A 19,545-nucleotide genomic window follows, 5' to 3' on the forward strand; every position below is an offset into this window, starting at 1 on the left:
CATGGAAGACGGGTAGAACTGTCCCTGTGAGTTCCCAAGACTGTAAATCTTTAAGGGAAAAGAAAGCCTCATCTTGCTCTCTTGGAGAGGCTAGTAGTTTCAAACTGCTGACTGTGGTTAGCATCCCAACAAGTAACCATGAAGCCACCAGGACTCTCTTAACCATGATTAACTTTTCATGGGTGTCCTGCAAGCTGCAAGGTTTGAAACCACCCACTGAGCTGAGGGAAAAAGAGGAGGTTTTCTACTCTGGTGATGATTTAGAGCAGGAACAAAAAATCATATCGGTGGGTGCCCACCTTCCCAATATGATCACTGAAGACAAATGTGTGCATAAGCAAATGTGGTAAGGAAAGCTGATGCTGCCTGGCTATCAAAAGATATAGCATCTGGGGTCTTAAAGGCCTGAAGATAAACAAGCGCCATCTAGCTCAGAAGCAACAAAGCCCACATGGAAGAAGCACACCAGCCTGTGTGACCACAAGGTGTCAAAGGGATCAGGTATCAGGCATCAAAGAACAAGAAATCCTATCATTGTGAATGAGGGGGAGTGCAGAGTGAGGACCCAAAGCCCATCTGTAGGCAACTGGACACCCCCTTACTGAATGGTTGTGAGGAGGAGATGAGCCAGTGACGGTGCAGGGTAGCAATGATGAAACATACAACTTTCCTCTAGTTCTTAAATGTTTCCTACCCCCACTATCATGATCCCAATTCTACCTTACAAATCTGGCAAGACCAGATGTACATTGGTACAGATAGGAACTGGAAACACAGGGAATCCAGGACAGATGACCCCTTCAGGACCAGTGGTGGGAGTGGCAATACCTGGAGGGTGGAAGGTAGGTGAGGTAGAAAGGGGGAACCGATTACAAGGATCTACATATAATCTCCTCCCTGGGGGATGGACAACAGAAAAGTGGGTGAAATAAGATGTTGGACAGTGTAAGATATGACAAAATAATAATTTATGAATTATGAAGGGTTCATAAGGAAGGGGGAGGTGGGGAGGGAGGGGAAAATGAGGAGCTGATATTAAGGGCTCAAGTAGAAAGCAAATATTTTGAGAATGATGATGGCAACAAATGTACAAATGTGCTTGACACAATGGATATATGTATGGATTGTGATAATAATTGTATGAGCCCCCAATAAAATGATTTTAAAGAAAAGATTTAGAGCAGTGGTTCTCAGTCTTCCTAATGCTACAACAACCCTTTAATACAGTTACTCATGTGGTAATGACTCCCCCAACCATAAAATTTTTATTTTTGCTACTTCATAACTGTACTTTTGCTACTGTTATGAATCGGGCGACCCCTATAAAGGGATCATTTGACTCCCAAAGGGGTCGCAAATCACAGGTTGAGAACCACTGATTTAAAGTCTCAGAAACCCACCAGTGCCATTCTACTCTGTTCTATAGGATTCGGAATCAACTTATGGTAATGATTGAAAACCTTAATGATTTACATTTAAAAAAAAAGAAGAGTGAGTGAGTGAAAGAGAGGCCATGACTTGCCTGGGGTCTCAGAGAGGGAGGCAGAGCAAGAGCCTGAAGTGACTTGTATTTCCCAGTATAAAGGATTTGGGGTTTGGCCATCTCCATTGTGTATGGTGCTGTCAGGTAAGCCTTGACTGCTAACCAGAAACCCTGTATAGAGTTGCTATGAATCTGAATCAAGCAATGACAGTGGGTTATTTTGTTGTTGTTGTTGTTATTTATTGTCTACACATCTCGGATTCCTTTCCTATTGTGCCAATATGTAAAGAAAAAAATGTAGTTATTGTTTTAAGTAGTTTTTTAGAAGTACAAACTAGTTATATTTGCCCTGATTTATGATCATTATTTTATCAAATGCCCTTGATTTTTGTGACTGCATATGAAAAGTCCTAAAATAAAGTGTAATGATTGACTGCCCTTGGCTTCAGCAGATAATTAGATAGAATTGGGTCTTTTCTAAAGCCAGTGTTTACTCTGAACTATTTCTGATTTTTTTATTGCTGTAAGCTTATTTCACGAGGCAAATTAATCTTTAAAAAAGTACACCTATTTCTTAAGGGGAGAGGGTTTTGAGGAGAGGACCGAACCTAACTAAACTCACTGCCTTCGCTCGATTTGGACTCGCTGCGACGCTGCAGGGCAGAGTTGACCTGCTCTGGGGGGTTGAGACTGCAGTTCTTTACGGGAGTAGAAAGCCTCATCGTTCTCCCAGGAGGGAACAAGAAACTTAAAAATCAAGAGGTTGGATGCAGTTTCAACTCTCCTGATGGAATTATGACTAATTTCCTCCCCTAGGCTAAAATGTGGATTATTCCTGGCATAATAACTCATATTATTTTCTGATTCAAAATTGCCAATATCTATCCACTTCAGCTCACTAAAGCCTAGGATATCGATCTTCATGCATTCCATTTCTTTTTTGACCACTGCCAGTTTTCCTAAATCCATACTTCGCACATTCCAAGTTCCAATAGTTATAGATTTTTTTTTAGCTTTACCTTGAGTTGTGTTTCATCAGCAAATGAAGATCCTGAAGGTTACCTTCACACAGGCATCACCATGGTCAACTCCCATCCAAGAAATCAGCTTCTCTTTAGTTACAATTGGTGTGACATCTGATCTGAGCATCTGCCTGCTGTGTCTCCAACAAAGTTCTGCTTCCTTTGTTTATCAGACAGTGCTTGAAGCTATGTATAAGGTTTTCAGGTTTCATCCTTGGAAGCGGGAAGCTGAGTCCTTCCTTGTCTGTCTTAGTCTGGAATGGCATGGCATTCATTGGCAGGAAGAATCTTGTTAAATCCATCATGAAGTGCAGTGCTATCTGTGATCAGATTCTATCATCGCCTTATAACAATAGTCAACACAATTATCATTTAACTTTATGCACCAAGCACAAAAGCTAGTCATGAAGAAATTGAAGAATCCCACCAACGACTTCAGTCCAACATTGATCAAGCATGCAATCCAGATGCATGGATGGTTATTGGTGACTGGAATGCAAAGGTTGGAAGCAAAAAAATGGAAAACATGGACTTGGTGCTAGAAATGAAGCTGGAGGCCTTATGGTAGAATTTTGCAAGACCAGTGACTTATTCATAGCAAATACTTTTTTCAACAACACAAAAGACACCTATACACATGAACTTCCCCAGGTGGAATACACAGAAATCAAATTAACTACATCTGTGGGAAGACATGATGGAAAAGCTCAACAACAGCAGCTAAAGCCAGACCAGGAGCAAACTGTGGAACAGATCATCAATTTCTCATATATAAGTTCAGGATCAGGTCGAAGAAAATGAAAACAAATCTACTGGAGCCAAACTATAACCTTGAGTCTGTTCCCACCTGAATTTTGAGAACGTCTCAGGGATAGATTTGACCCATTGAACACCAATGGCAGAAGACCGGATGAACTGTGGGAGGACATCAAGACCATCATTCCTGAAGAAAGCAAAAGGTCATTTAAAAGACAGTAAAGAGAGAAAAGATCAAAGTGGATGTCAGAAGAGACTGAAAATTGCTATTAAGTGTAGAGTAGCTAGGGCAAATGGAAGAAAGGATGATGCAAAGGAGCTGAATAGAATATTTCAAAGGGCAGCTCAAGAAGACAAAACTAAATATTGTAACAAAATGTGTAAGGACCTAGAATTAGAAAAACAAAAAGGAAGAATATGTTCAGCATATCTGAAACTGAAGGAGCTCAAGAAAAAATTCAAACCTCGAATGGCAATTGTAAAAGATTCTATAGGCAAGATATTGAATGATGAAGGAAGCATCAAGAGAAGATGGAAAAAATACACAGAGTCGCTGTATCAAAAAGAGCTAGTTGACAGTCCACCACTTCAGGAGGTAGCATATGAGCAAGAACCAATGGTGCTGAAGGAAGAAGTTTAAACTGCACCGAATGCATTAGCCAAAAAACAAGGTTCCAAGAATTGGTGGAATAGCTGTTGAAATGTTTCAGAAAGCAGAAAAAGTACTGGAAGCCCTGTATTAGTCTTGGTTGACTAGAGAAACAAATTTATAGACACTCATGTGGATAAGAAATACCTTTATATACAAGAGCAATTGAATATTGAGAAAACATCCCAGCCCAGTCCAGATCAAGTCCATAAGTCTGATATCAGCCCATATGTCTGATATCAATCTATAGAGTCCTCTTCAGACTCACAAAACACAAGCAATGATGCTGAATTCAGGAAGATCACAGGCCAGTGGATGGAAAGTCTTGTGGATCCAATGGCATTATAAGCATCTCAGCACTGGCACAAGTCTCTACGTGGCTCCTCCAGCTCAGCGTACTAGAGTAGCTTGTGTCTTGCCAGCTGCAATATCTTCCAGGGAGTGAGCGTGTGTCCCACCTCCAGTGAGCTATTTATCTCCTTAGTGCTTCCAAATGAGGTCATCAAGCTGCGATCTGATTGACAGGCTAAACTCCACCCCTTCACTTGTAAGTCTCAAATTGACAACAGATCATATCACTACCACAGACTACCCCTTGTCAATTGACACTTTCACACAACTCTTTAACCATATATAACTTTCAAACAAACAATAATAAAATCATATCTATACCTAACAGTATAAAACTAAAATGCATACAAAATTCAATATGTGCCACCCACATTTAAACATAACATTCTATAAGGAAACAAAATGAAAATATCCTATGCCTAACAATTGCAGTTAGCAATACCTATACCTTAATCCTATAATCCTGTGACTATACTCCCCCACCTATGAAAGTTTGTAAGCCAACCACTTCATGCCTTTATCCCCCCATTTCTGGGTACCAAATTTCTATACTGCCCACTTACATCAATCCAGTGCTCTGAGAAGACTCATATTTTTCGACGTGAAGAATCTTCGTTCCAGTTGGAACCTTGTGAGTCTTTGCCAGGGTACCTGCCCCTAGCACATCATCATGGGTCCAGTAGGCGCAATTGTACAGTGATAATAAGTGAAGATTATAGTAAAGTCATAGAAAGCATGAGAGATAGAAGAGAGAGATTTAAATAATGGAGTCAGACACATTTCATGGTAGCAATGCTCACCTCAGCCCTGCTTGGTGGTCCATAGGAGAGAGGGGGAAGGGAAGCAGGACAAAGGCAAAGGGAACAAGGGAGTGAGGATGGGGAGGAGAGGGGGAACCCACAAGAGGTTCAGGGAGGAGCTGAGAGAAAGCTCTCTATTGGCTAACCCAGGCCTGTATACCTTTGGGGTGTGTGCAAGCCCACTAATTACAGGTAAAGACTTACATCACAGGAAGGGGTTGCACTATAGGTTATACACCAATGAGAGGGGGACAATCTAGGGTTATACACACAATAGGAAGAGGAGGAATTGGGGGTAAACATTTGACAAGATGGGCAGATCCTAGATTCAGGATGGCAGTTTAACTTGATGTCACTGAGCAGTTTTGATCTGTTCTCTGGATCTCCATAGGAACCATTATCAGTAAGGTGTAAACTCCACCTACAGGAACCAAGCTAATGGTTGCAAGCCTCAGGGAGAAGTAGTCCATTGTCCCCAACAGGAGGGAGCAGGCCCACCCCATGGTGGGTGAAACAGCAGTCTGGCAGCTGATTGACACAAGGGAAAATCTTTCTGTTTCCCATAAGTCTGCATCCATAAGCAAAGTCAAATAAGGACAGGCCATCCATAAAGTCTGCTGCAGCATGTTCACAGGCTCAAACATCTTCTCTTCCTTTCCCATAGCACTGACGAGATGGCGGAGCAGAAGAAGCGGACTTTCCGGAAGTTCACCTATCATGGCGTGGATCTGGACCAGCAGCTGGACGTGTCCTACGAGCAGGTGATGCAGCGGTACAGCGCTCGGCAGCGGCACCACCTGAACCGCCGCCTGCGGAAGAAGCAGCACTGCTCTTGAAGCAGCTTCGCAAAGTCAAGAAGGAGGCCCCGCCCATGGAGAAGCCGGAGGTGGTGAAGATGCACCTTCACGACATGATCATTCTCCCGGAGATGGTGGGTGTGTACACGGGAAGACCTTCAACCAGGTGGAGATCAAGCCGGAGATGATTGGGCACTACCTGGGTGAGTTCTCCATCACTTACAAGCCTGTCAAGCACGACCGGCCTGGCATCGGGGCCACCCACTCATCACGTTTCATCCCCATTAAGTAGTCCTTCAGCCAATAAAAGGTTCCCTCGCCTGAAAAAAAAAAAATCTTCTCTTCATCTGGTCAGGTTCTGGTCAACTCAATGTGGGCTGCCTCACTTAGCCTCAACAGGGTGCCCATTGGTCTCCTTGCCTTTAGATCATGGGCACTGTCACAAATTCTCAACAACCCTAGCTCCCTTGGGCTAAATCATGAACTTCATACCAGTCAACCCACTCTCATCTTCTCCTCTAGTTCCAGTAAGCCAGACCCATAGGTATCAGTGGCCAGACTCAACCCATCTCTTTATTGCTGCATTTCTCTCACTTCCACTCAATAAATGGATCCAGGTGGTCACCTAGCAAGCATTTCGGCCTGCCCACAGGCTCCCTTTAACATTCAGTCTTAGAGAGGAGTTTTTTTGATGGTTTCAGATTTTTTCCAGCCTCTGACAAAAACCACTAGTTCAAGATTTAAAAAGCGAAAGATCCTTTTGCTTCAATCTGTCAACAGGCAAGTCTGGTGGAATGCAAATGTCCTGAGTACTCCAAAGCACTGGATGGGGCTTATCTTTTCAGACCCTTCTTGCATGCATGCCCTAAACCATTTAAATGGTCCAATTTTAATGGCTCCAGGCAAGTGGGCTTGCAAGCTCTCTATTTTCATAATTCCCAATAATCATTTCTATCAATCATTATATCAACAATAATAAGCAGAAGAAATCAGTATAAACAAAGTAGAATCAGATCCTAAACACAATTCTTAAAACAGTCAAGTTCAATCCTTATCTAACTTATCTTAATTGTTATCAAAACCATTCTATTGATACAAAATATGGGGTTGGGCCTCTGACAGCATCAAGCCAGAACCAGGCTTTCTGTCAGCTATTTTCTTTAAGCAGCATGGTTTCTGAGAAATTCAAATGGCGATTTCTTTCCCTGAGCTCAAAATATACATTAATCACATTCATTTTCACCATTTCAAACAGGAATAACCAAAGAAAACAACCAAACAAAATAATCCAAACTTTAACTTCCCATATTCTTTCCAGAAAAAAACCCAGTAAACTGCATGGCCATATCTGACCTCTGGCTAGCCAAAGAAGAAAAGCTACCATGAGGCAGTCGTCAGACAAGCATCTACTCTCCATCATCGTAATTTGTTTCTCTAGTACCCCACTCCCAAGGTGCCATAATGTGTTAGTCTGGGTTGACTAGAGAAACACATTCATAGACACTCATATGTGTATCAGAAAGAACTTTATATACAAGAGCAATTGAATATTGAGAAAACATCCCAGCCCAGTCTAGATCAAATCCATAAGTCTGATATCAGTCCATATGTCTGATACCAATCTATATATTCCTCTTCAAACTCACAAAACACAGGCATCGATGCCAAATGCAGGAAGATCACAGGCCAGTGGGTGGAAAGTCTTGTGAGAGCACTCACTCATCTATGCCAGGAAATTTGGAAGACAGCTACTAGGTCAACTGACTGGAAGAGATTCATATTTTTACCCATTCCAAAGAAAGGTGACCCAACAGAATGCTTAAACCATAGAATGGTATCATTGATATCGCACACAAGTAAACTTTTGCCTAAGATCATCCAACTGTGGTTTCAGCACTACATTGACAAGGCTAGATTCAGAAGAGGACATGGAACAGGGATATCATTTCTGATGTCAGATGGATCTTGGCTGACAGCAGAGAATACTTGAAAGATGTTCACTTGTGGTTCATTGATTAAGCAAAGGCTGTGTGGAGCATAATAAACTGTGGATAACTCGAGAAGAATGGGAAATCCAGAATACTTCATGGGTCAAAAGGCAGTTGTGTGTGAACAGAACCAAGGAATACTGCATAGTTTAAAATCAAGAAAGGTATCCAACAGGGCTGTGTCTGTACATTATTCAATCTGTACATCGAGCAATTCATCAGAAAAGCTGCACTGTATGAAGAAGAATGTAACATCAGGTTTGGAGGAAGGCTTATGCTACATGTGAGCAAGTGAGCACTTGAAGCAATTGCCAATGAAGATCAAGGACTGCAGTCTTCACTGCGGTTTACAACTCAATGTAAAGAAGACTGCAGTCCTCACAACTGGCCTAATACGTAGCATCATGATAAATGGAGAAAAGGTGGGAGTGGTCAAGGATTTTCTCTACTTGGATCCACAATCAGTGCTCATGGAACCAGCAGTCAAAAGATCAAAAGACAGATTACATTAGGAAAACGTTCTGCACAAGGCCTCTTTAGAGTATTAAAGAGCAAGGATGGTACTTTGAGGACTAAGGTGAGCCTGACCCAAGCCATAGTACTCTCCACTGCCTCATATGCATGTGAAGGTTGGACCGTGAGTAAGGAAGACCATAGAAAAATTTAAATTATGGTGCTGGAGAAGAATATTGAAAGCAGCATGACCTGCTAGAAGGACAAACGGATCTGTCTTGGAAGAAGAAAGACCAGGGTGCTCCTTAGAAACAAGGCTGACAAGGCTTTGTCTTACATACTTTGGGCACATTGTCAGAAGAGACCAGTCCCTGGAGAAGGGCATCGTATTTGGTAATGTGGAGGGGCAGCGGAAAAGAGGAAGGCTCTTGACAAGATGGATTGACACAGTGGTTGCATCAGTGGGATCAGGCATGGGAACACGTGTGCGGATGGTGCAGGACTGTGCAGTGTCTCACACTGTTGTGCCTAGAGTCACTACGGGTTGGAGCTGACTCGATGGCACCTAACAACAACAGCCTATCATGCCTAATCTATGCAATGTGTGGTTTGGACTAGACCAGAGGCTTTCAGTCTGTGGTTACTGAGGCTTGGGGATTTCCAGATGTATCTCTGCACCATCCTTGGAAACCTAAAGTGGAGGCTCAGGCTGGGCCCAGGAATCATGTCCCCCTCCCCCTCACTTTCCTGCTCTCCCCCACCAAGAAAACCATCTGCTATCAAGGCAACCTCCCCAGAGCCACCCCTTGAGCCTCAGAGTAGAAATGCACTCCATCAGGTTTTCAGTGAATGACGTCTCAAAGTAGACCTCCAGGTCTTTCTTCCTCTTTGCCATAGTGTGGACTCAAACCTCCGGCCTTTTGGTTGCTATGGAGAATGCTTACCACTTGTTGCACCCACGGATTCCTCCGTGACCGCCCCCTCAAGCCTCCCCATCCCCACCCCCACTCACACTCAAAATACCTCTCCTCTCCGATATTTGAAAATCATCAAAACAGCCAGATGATCTCTAGTTCTAACATCCTGTTCATTTCGGAGTCCAGAGACTGCCTCCTGGGTGTTCTTTTTAGGGGTTCTTTGTTCTCTGGATTCACCTCGGAAACCCTACGCAGGGTCCCTATGACTCAGTGGCAGTGGGTGGACAGCGGGTGTAGACTAGCTCACTCAGGACTCCTGAAAGACACCGACTCTCTTCACAGCCCCCGCTGCCTGCTCGCTGTACATTAAGCTGCAAACGAGCTTCTGCACGAATCCTGCCCTGATAGCCTTGCCACTGCCAGGGAAGAACATTTGCAGTGTTTGCTTCCTGGCCCAAGGCCCTCGGCATCTTTTGTTTGTCTGGCCACGAGCTCCTGGCTTCACTGTCGCATCGGGGCGGGCGGACAGGCAGCGGAGCCACGCTGGACCAGACCACTGCACAGCCCCCTTCTGATTGCTGTCACAGCCAGCAGCCAGCGCCTTTTCCCGGGACCAAGACGGAGCCTGGACTTTCTCATCTGAGATTCACGAGCATTTGCTACCCACTGCTGCCAGATGCCTACAATCAGGTTTTAGGCGAGGCACTGGGACACTGGTGAGGGGCCTATTTGTGTCCCCGGTGGTGCAGTGGTTAAGTGCTCGGCTGCAAACATAATAGGGAATGTTTCGAATCCACCATGGCGAAAATCTTCAGGAGAAAAGATCTGACAATCTCCCCATGGGGATTACAGCCTTGGAAACCCTGTATGACAGTTCAATTCTGTCGCTGAGAGTCGGGATCCACTGGATGACAGCGTTTGTGTGTGTGTTTGCTTTTGTATGTGTACCCTGAGCCTTCTTGTCCCACTGAATCCTTTCTCCTCTTTTTTAATTGATTGGGATTATTAATATATATATATTAAATAATTCCGTAGTTCAATCACGTCCAGCAGAATTGTACATTTGCTACAGTTTGGAAACATTTCTTTTTCTCTACGGACCCCTTGGCAATGTCACCCCTTCTGGTAACTCTCCTCTGTAGCTCCTCCCCCTCTCATTTCCTGGGAGGAGAAGCTGAGGTTCAGGGAGGGAAAATAACTTGTCAAGATACACACCTAGCAAGTGACAGATGTAGGGATTGAACTTGCCCTGTCTGGCACCAAATGCTACGTTCTTCCCTTGCCCCAGGCTGCCTTAACCATGAGCAGGCTGAGTGACAGAAGCTTGTAAGTCACCGGCAGGTTCCCACATAACGTAGTCTGGCCCCTGTCTGAGGCCTCAGAGCAAGTGCTCAGCAAGGATGGGAGCTGCAAATCGGAATCCATACCCGAGGCAAACATTTGTCTGTCTCTCCCTCCCCCTTCCAAACCTTTTCTGAAGACAGACGGGTTTTTAATGATAGGTATGTGTCCAGCTAGCTAGCTATTTGATTTCTAAGTTGCTACTGGAAATACACTAAAAAACTTGAGCTCCCTGAAGGAGCTACGAAGGTGCCCAGGGTTCGTGCTACTCAAGATGATGGCGGGGGCAGAGGTGGAGGTGGGGGTAGGGAGTGTGGGGGAGCAAGCACGGTTGGTGTTTCGTATCATTGATGTTGTTGCTGCCGTAAGGTTGGTTCTGACTCATAGTAAGTGTGCATACAAGAAAGAGAATGGAGCACCACCGGTCGGGCACCATCCTCACAATTCTGGTTACGTTTGGGCCCATTGTTGCAGCCACTGTGCCAGTCCATCTCTTTGAGTTCCTTCCTCTTTTCCATTGCTCCTCTACTTACCAAGCATGATGTCCCTCTCCAGGGACCAGTCTCTCCTGACATTTCCGAACTATGTGAGACAGAGTCTCACCATCCTTGTCTCTAAGGAGCATTCTGGCTGTACTTCTTCCAGGACAGATTTGGTTGGGGTCTTGGCAGTCCATGGTACATTCAGTGTTCTTTGCCAGCACTACAATTTGAGTGCATTGATTCTTCTCTGCTCTTCCTTATTCAACGTCCAACTTTCCTATACACATACAGCAATGAAAATATCATGGCTTGGGTCCATCTCAGCTTAGTCTGCAGACTAACATAGTTGCTTTTCAATACTTTAAAGAGGTCTTGTGCAGCAAATTTACCTAATGTAGCTCATCTTTTGTTCTCCTGACTACTACTTCCATGAGTGGTGATTGTGGATCCAAGCACGAAGAAATTCTTGACAACTTTATCCTTTTCTGTTTATCATGATGGTGCCTATTGGTCCAATTTTGAGGATTTGGGTCTTCTTTACACTGAGCTGTCATCCATACTGAAGGCTACAATTCTTGATCTTCATCAGCAAGTGCTTCATGTCTTCCTCACTTTCAGCAAACAAGGTTGTGTTATCTGCATATCGAAGTTTGTTAGTAAGTCCATGCTTACTATGCTGTTTTCTCCTTCATATACAATGGGGTACCCAGAAAACCCAGAATTCCCTTCCCACCAAGCTATGTATTTAATTATTTTACACAACAAACTTATCACCTTCAACGTACTCTCCATTACTCTTAATACATTTGTCAAATCTGTGATTCCATTCTTGGAAACAGTTTTCAAACTCATCTGTTTGGAGAGCTGACAGCGCTTCCCTCATATTTTTCTGCACTTCTTCTACATCGTCAAATCTCTGTCCTTTCATGTCCCTCTTCATTCACAGAAACAAAAAGAAGTTGCACGGATCAAGATTAGGTAAGTAAGGTGCATAGGGCAAGAGAGCCATGCTGTTTTTGGCCAAAAACTGGTGCACTGAGATGGCTGTGTGAGCAGGTGCATTGTCAGGGTGGCAAAACCAGTCCCCGGTCACACACTGTTACACATCTTTTCAGAACGTCTAAATAGAAAGCTTGATAAACAGTCTGACCCAGTGGATTGTACTTCAAATGCACTACAAGTCAACATTTTTGTCTGTTTGGGAAGTTGACGGATGTCCACGATGAGGTTTGCCATCATTCGACATTTCATCTTTTTTGAAATGAGAAAGCCACTCGTACACTTGAGTTTTTTTCCATAGTGCTGTCTTGTAAGCTGTGCTCAGCATCATAACAGTTTCCACAGAACTTTTCCAGAGCATGGAGACAAAATTTCACATCCACATGCTGTTCTCTTGAATCGGCCATCACAAAAAACGAGGTTCGAGCAAAACCACTTTTATGAAAAAATTCACTGTGACCAGAGTGAACCTTCCCAGGCAACACCACTGGGTGCACTAACTCAGAGTGAGTTGCTTGATGCTCACCTAATGGGAAAAATGAATATATGAAATGCCACCCAGCACAATTCAGGGTTTTTTTGGGGGGGGTACCCCCTGGTAAGCCCACTTCTCTGATGATTTACTCAGTGTGGTAGGTATATAATCTGTTGTCAATTAGAGAGGATTGAGAGTGAAGGGGTGGAGTTTAACCTATCAATCAGGTCGCAGCTTGATGACTTAATTTGGAGGCACTAAGGAGATAAATATCTTGCTGGAGGCAGGATGCAGACTCACTCCCAGGCAGATGCTCTACTGACAAGACACATGGTGCTATGCTGATAAAGCCAGTGCCCTGGGAGCTGAAGGAGCCACATGGAGACCCCTGCCAGTGCTGAGATGCTGCTTACAATGCTACTGGATCCACAAGACTTCCCACCCACTGGCCTGTGATCGTCCTGCATTCGGTGTTATTGCATGTGTTTCATGAGTCTGAAGAGGACTTTATAGATTGGTATTGGACATATGGGTTAATATTAGACTTATGGACTTGATTTGGATTGGACTGGGATGTTTTCTCAATATTCAATTGCTCTTATATATAAAACTCTTTCTTATACACATGAGTGTCTTTATGAATTTCTCTAGTGTACCCAGCCTAACACACTCAGCATACAGATTGAATAAGTATAGTGAGCAGATACAACCCTGTTGCACATCCTTCCTGATTTTAAACCATGCAGTATTCCCCTTTTCTATTCAAACAACTGCCTCTGGATCCATGTAACAGGTTCCACATGAACACAATGAAGTGTTCTGGAACTTTTGTTCTTCTTAAGGCTATCCATAGTTTGTTGTGGTCCACACAGTCGAATGCCTTTGCATAGTCAATGCAACACAAGTAAACCTATTTCTGGTCTTCTCCACTGTGACCCAAGATCCATCTGACATCAGCAATGACAGTCTTTGTTCATTGATATACCCTTTCTACTAAGGGAGTGCTATGTTCAGATTTCTGCTTTGAAAAGTTCTCTTGGTCCTGTGTATGTGGAGCAGCCCTGTCCATGCTCCTTGTTGCTTATCACTGAACACCAAAGGCCTGTGACTCTGTATGGCTTGGCCGTGTGCTCAACCCATGCACAGGTCAGGCCAGAAATCTGGGGAGGTGACATCTCTGAGAGCAGCCCCAGTCAATGACAGACAGAGAGCTCAAAGTCTTGGCTACTAGATTGGGATAACACTGAGGTTGCTCTACACAGTCCCTCCAAGTTCCCCAGGGGGATCCGGAGCTGGTGGCGCACAGTGCTTGGGCACACGCTTACTGGCTTCTTGCTTTTTCCTGTGTCCCTTTCACACTCCTCAAATAAACAATTTATATTCAAATCCTAGTCTTGGGCTCTGTTTCTGGGCTTATGTGGTAGTTAGATGATTTATGTCAACTAGACACTCCTGACTAGGGGTGGAGTCAAACCTGTCGATCAAACCTGATGCTGTATCCTTGAGGGTGTTTCTTTCTTATAAGCTGGGGACCCTGGGGATCACCCTCTCTGCCTCTCCTCCTTCACCTTTCTGAAGCTGGCCACCCTGAGAACTGCAGGAGCCTGGCCATATTTCCAATGACCTTGATCCACAGGACTCTGCACCCACCTGCCTGGGATCTTCCTGCATTCTGCATCATTGCATGTGGCTGTGTGAGTCTGAAGAGGAACTTATAGACTAGTATCAGACTATGGACTTTAGTTGGACCAGACTGGGATGCTTTGTTGATATATAATTATCTCTTGATATAAAACTCTTTCTTACGCATATATGCATGCCACTGGATTTGTTTCTCTTGTCAACCCGGCCTAACACAGGAGCCTGCCTCAGCTAGTTAGTGGGAACCACAACAAAGGGAAGAGCTGTGGGAATGGAAAGGAGGGGCGGAATATGGGTAATCTCCAGTCAGGGACTTAAAGCCTGGCCTGGCAAGAGAATGGGGAAGGAGAGAAAGATGCTACAGGGCTTCTGGGCCTTTGGATTGAGCTGCCGGGTACATGCTTATGGCTTGAACTGAACAAGGGAATATTTGGGGGTGGGGGAGGGTGACAGGGAGTGGTAAGAAAGTAGATCCAATTTAGGAGCATTGTAGGAGAAAGTAGCATCTGGCTCTGTGATGTCATTTGTGAGAGGCAAAGCACGCCTTTTGACAAAAGCATCTTCCCAAACCACTTATCACCACGCTTCAAATTCCTGCACTACTCATTTCTCTGGCTTGCTTTTTCCAGAATTCTATTTTTAAAATGCTCCTGAAGCTATTGGACAATTTTGTTGTTGTGATAATAGATAGCCTCGTGGTTATGTGTTTAAAAAAATCAAAACAAAAACAATTTATTGCTGCAACTACATTGTCCAAATGTTGTTGTCCTCAGGCCCCATCCCATAGTGACCTTGTGCACAGCAGAGGAAACACTGTGCGGTCCTGCACCAGCATCCCAAGGGTTCCCAGGCTCGAGTCCATTGTTGCAGTCACGGTGTCCACCCATCTCCCTGAGGGCCTTTGTCTCCCTTTCTGCACCTCCACTTTACCAAACACGATGTCCTTCTCCAGGGACTGGTCTCTCCTGACAACATGTCCAAAGTATGTAAGATGAAGTCTTGCCATCCTTGCTTCTAAGGAGCACTCTGGCTGTACTGCTTTCGATATGGATCAGTTGATCCACTTAGCAGTCCATGGTACTTTCAAGATTCTCCAGCACCACAATGTAAATGCATCGATTCTTCTTTGGTCTGCTCTATTCACTGTCCAACTTTCACATGCATAGGATGCAATGGAGAATACCACGGTTTGGGCCAGGCACACCTTAGTCCTCAAAGTAACATCCTTGCTTTTCAATACTCTAAAGAGGTCCCCAAATACTAATGGGGAAATGGAACAATGCCAAGGGTGGTATAAACATCATCCAGCAAAAGGAAAATGAAGGCTACGCATGTGAGGGGATAGTGAAAACAACACTGTAAAAAGGTCTTTGTTAAAAACTGGGGAAGTGTACATCGTGGTTCTATGCACCCTTCCTTTTACTTTTGTATTTCTCTCCTTAATTGGGAACTTTCCATAAGAATTAACCATGCTCTCAAATGTTATTCCAATTTAATTTATGGGAGAGAGTCTTATTGATCATCCCCCTGGGGCATAATGACCTTCCATTAAAAATTGTCTTTGATTAGTCCCCGTTACTAATTTTTGAAAGACCTGTTGAGAGAGAGCTCTTGGGCCAATGTAGGCTAACTCCATATCACAGTAACTGAATTATTTACAAGTACAGAGTGTATCCTTTCACGTCTGGATGCTATTGACACAAAGAATGGGAGTTAATTGTCGAGGAAAATTGACAATAAGCACTGAGAATGTCAGTCACAGGTTTGCCAGAATAAGACAGATCTTAATATAGCATATAGGGTATTAATTGTAGCAAGACCATGTTTGTCTGCCTACCAACAGTTGAAAATCTTGGTACAGCTGTCTTCCACTTCCTCAGACGCCATGTATTTTCCATCTCAAGTCCTCAGATGTCAAGTGTGTCTGACGTGGAGTCCAGTTCATGCATTGGAGTTTCTGCATCGGAGCTCACTGATGAAGCCTTTGGAGCATGTGATGTGCCTCTTAAGATACAGGACCAGGCTTGCAACTCTCACTAAATCCTAGCTCCAATTTAAGAACAATTAGTTCTTACATCATGGCCCTACTTGATACTTGCCCGCAGGAAGAGAACACAGAAGATGTGGGTGCTACGCAGCTCCGAGCTGTGGACTAGGTACTCTGGCAAGAGCCACATTCAACCCAATGATGCATATGTCATCAGAAAGAAAGAAAGAAAAGGGAAAAAATACATAGATTAGCAACTGTGTGGAGAGACATCCACCACTCTACCACTCCCATGGGCCTTTAAGGCACACAGAAGGGTGGGGAAAGAAAAAAGATGGAAATGGGGAACAGGGCACCAATCCACCCAAGGGGAGGGTATTATTTACGTCTCCACAGGAAAGGGAGAGAGACAGTTGACCTCATTCAGGTATGCCCAGCCTGGAGGGCGACATTCCTGTAGGGAGCAGCTCTTTCACAGAGAGGACTGCAGGGCCAGCTCCAGCTTGAGACATGACATGGCCACCCTAGAAGACAGTGCTACAGAGGACAGCACTGGAAACACAGTTTGGGGAGCTCACGGGACTGACACACCCACACGGGGGCAAACCAAGAGGGGAGTGCAACAGGCCAGCAATGGGAGCAAATTCCCCAAGTCCCTGAGGAATCTCAATTGCAGACTCCTGACTTGGGGCTTCGAGGATGGTGGTGGCAGCACTTAGCACCTCATCAGAACTGGTTGGGAGATATTCTCAAGGGGCCACACTGGAAGCCTAAAGGTGTAATGTCATGGGGGATGGGGCACGTAACATCTCCATCCTTGACTGCAGGAAGTGCAATTTGGTCTGAGGACTAAAAGGGTATAAGCAAGTCCTAGGATATGGATCCCTGAAAGAAGAGGGGAATGGATTGTTGGACTAAATTAGGGCTTACTCAGTATTTAACAGAAGGATACTCATCTACTATGGGTGAGGACAACAGTTAGACTTGGAACTATTTGTATGGTCTCTTTTATCTCTGTTTTTTTTTCTTTTTATGCCTATCTATATAAGATATAAGATATATATCTATATAAGATATATAAGACAGCAACAGGACCAGCGGTTGGGGGGGGTGGGGTGGAGGGCAGCCATGAGGGACAGAGGAATAGCAAGGGATCTAGAATTGATGAGGAGGGAGTAGCATTCCTGGTCATGTTTGATCAATTGAAATGTATATGAAAGGAATTACTGAGACTTGAACAATGGGTAAATGTGATAGTGGGGCAGCAGGAAACAAAAAAGAAAATGAGGAAAGAACAGGAAAGTAAAAATTATACATATAGGTATAAATATAGATATGTATAATTGTAAATAACAAAGATAGGTATGTTTGTATATATGTGTGTGTGTGTGTGTGTATATATATATATATGAAGCAGAAGCAGATGGACTTTGGGTCTCTACTTAAATCTTACCTCAGTACAAGAATGGTTTACTGTAATAATGTGGCAATGTATGATACTCACATTCTTAACAGGATCGCTGACGAAAAATGGGTACATAAGCAAATGTGGTGAAGAAAGCTGATGGTGCCCGGCTATTAAAAGATATAACATCTGGGGTCGTAAAGGCTTGAAGGTAAACAAGTGGTAATCTAGCAAGGAAGCAACAAGCCCACATGGAAGAAGCACACCAGCCTGTGTGATCATGAGAAGTCATCAGGAAGAGATATCAGAAGTGTGTTAGTCTGGGTAGACTAGAGAAGCAAATCCATAGATATGCATATGTGTATAAGAAAGAGTTTTATAGACAAGAGTAGTTGAGTATTGAGAAAACATTCCGGTCCAGTCCAGATCAAGTCCATAGGTCTGATATTAGCCCATATGTCCGATACTACTCTATAAAGTCCTTTTCAGACTCATGAACCACATGCAATGACACCAAATACAGGAAGATCACAGGCCAGTGGGTGCAAAATTTTGTGGATCCAGTGTTGGTAGAAGAACCTCAGTGCTAGCAGGGATCTCCATGTGGCTCCTCCAGTTCCCAGGGCATGGGCTTTATCAGTATAGTGCTACGTATGTGTCTTGTCAGTAGAGTGTCTCTCAGGGAATGAGCAGAGAGAGAGAGAGAGAGGTGTCTCCCACCTCTAAGGAAGAAAATACTGGAGTTCCCAGAATTCTCAGAAGAAGGCATGCCCTCACAGAGGCCTCATTGGCGATGACCCAATTGACAGACTAGACTCCACTCCTTCACTCTTAATCCTCTCAAGCCCCAAATTGACACCAGATTATGTAACTACCACAAGAAGTTAAAAAAGTAAGCAATCAAATCGATGTGAAGGAGCATGGATGTAGTGGAGACCCAAAACCCACCTGTGAGATAATTGGACTGCCCCTCACACAAGGGCCACACAGAAGGGATGATACAACTAGGGTCAGTATAGCACTGATGAAACACATAACTATCCTCTAGTTCTTTAATATATCCTCCCCTTACTATTATGGTCTTAGTTTTTCCTCATTAATCTTGTAAGACCTATGTATATTCATTTGTATAATTAAGATTGTTTGATGCATGAGATTCAAGATAGATAGACCCTTCAGAAACAGTAATGGGAGTAATGATTGCCAGAGGGTAAGGAAAGAGAAGGGGGAAAGAGGGGAGAAGGGGAACTGACAGCAATGATGACTTTATAACCCTACTTGAGAGGAATGAATAACAGAATGGTAGATGAACGGATACAGTGGACGGTGTAAGATACAGCAAAAGTAAATAAATAATAACAAGAGTTGGGGGGGGGGGCTCAGGGTGGGGGAGGGAGGAGATAAAGGGGACCTGATATCAAAGAGTTCAAAAGGAAAGAAAATGTTTTGAAACATGGTGGCAGCAATTGTACAATTATGCTTGATCTAATTGAACTATAATTGTATACTATCTTTATTATCAAGGGTTCATTAGAGAGTGGGAGGAGGAAAATTAACTGATACCAATGGCTCAAGTAGAAAGAAAATGTTTTGCAAATGATGCTTGCAACATATGTACAAATGTGTTTGAAACAATGGATGTATGTATGGATTGTGATAAGAGCTGTATGAGCCCCCAATAAAATGATTTTTTTTTAAAGTGCTCCCAATAAAATGTTAAAAAAAAAAAAAGATATAAGTGCTATAGCAAAACGTAGTGAAGAAATTAGATGATGCCTGGCTATCAGAAAAAAGAGCGCCTGGTGTCTTAAAGGCTTGTTTCCAAACAAGCTGCCATGTAAGTGAAATGTCAACTAAGTTCACGTGGAAGAAGCACACCAACATCAGTGACTGAAGTATTGTAAATCATATAATCCCAAGTCAAAGGAGAGAATAATCTCAGAGCCTAAATGATGAGAATTCAGTTTCAGAAGGCTGTGGATGACAGTGGGAGCCCAAG

General features: G+C 43.7%; 1 pseudogene; it reads left to right on the forward strand.

Moving 5' to 3' along the window:
• The first annotated feature begins 5,735 nt into the window (after positions 1-5,735).
• LOC101654833 lies at positions 5,736-6,150 on the forward strand (annotated as a pseudogene).
• Positions 6,151-19,545: the final 13,395 nt, after the last annotated feature.

This window comes from Echinops telfairi, unplaced genomic scaffold (assembly GCF_000313985.2).
Source record: "Echinops telfairi isolate 266 unplaced genomic scaffold, ASM31398v2 ScPeMD7_3509;HRSCAF=4178, whole genome shotgun sequence".
Classification (NCBI taxonomy): domain Eukaryota; kingdom Metazoa; phylum Chordata; class Mammalia; order Afrosoricida; family Tenrecidae; genus Echinops; species Echinops telfairi.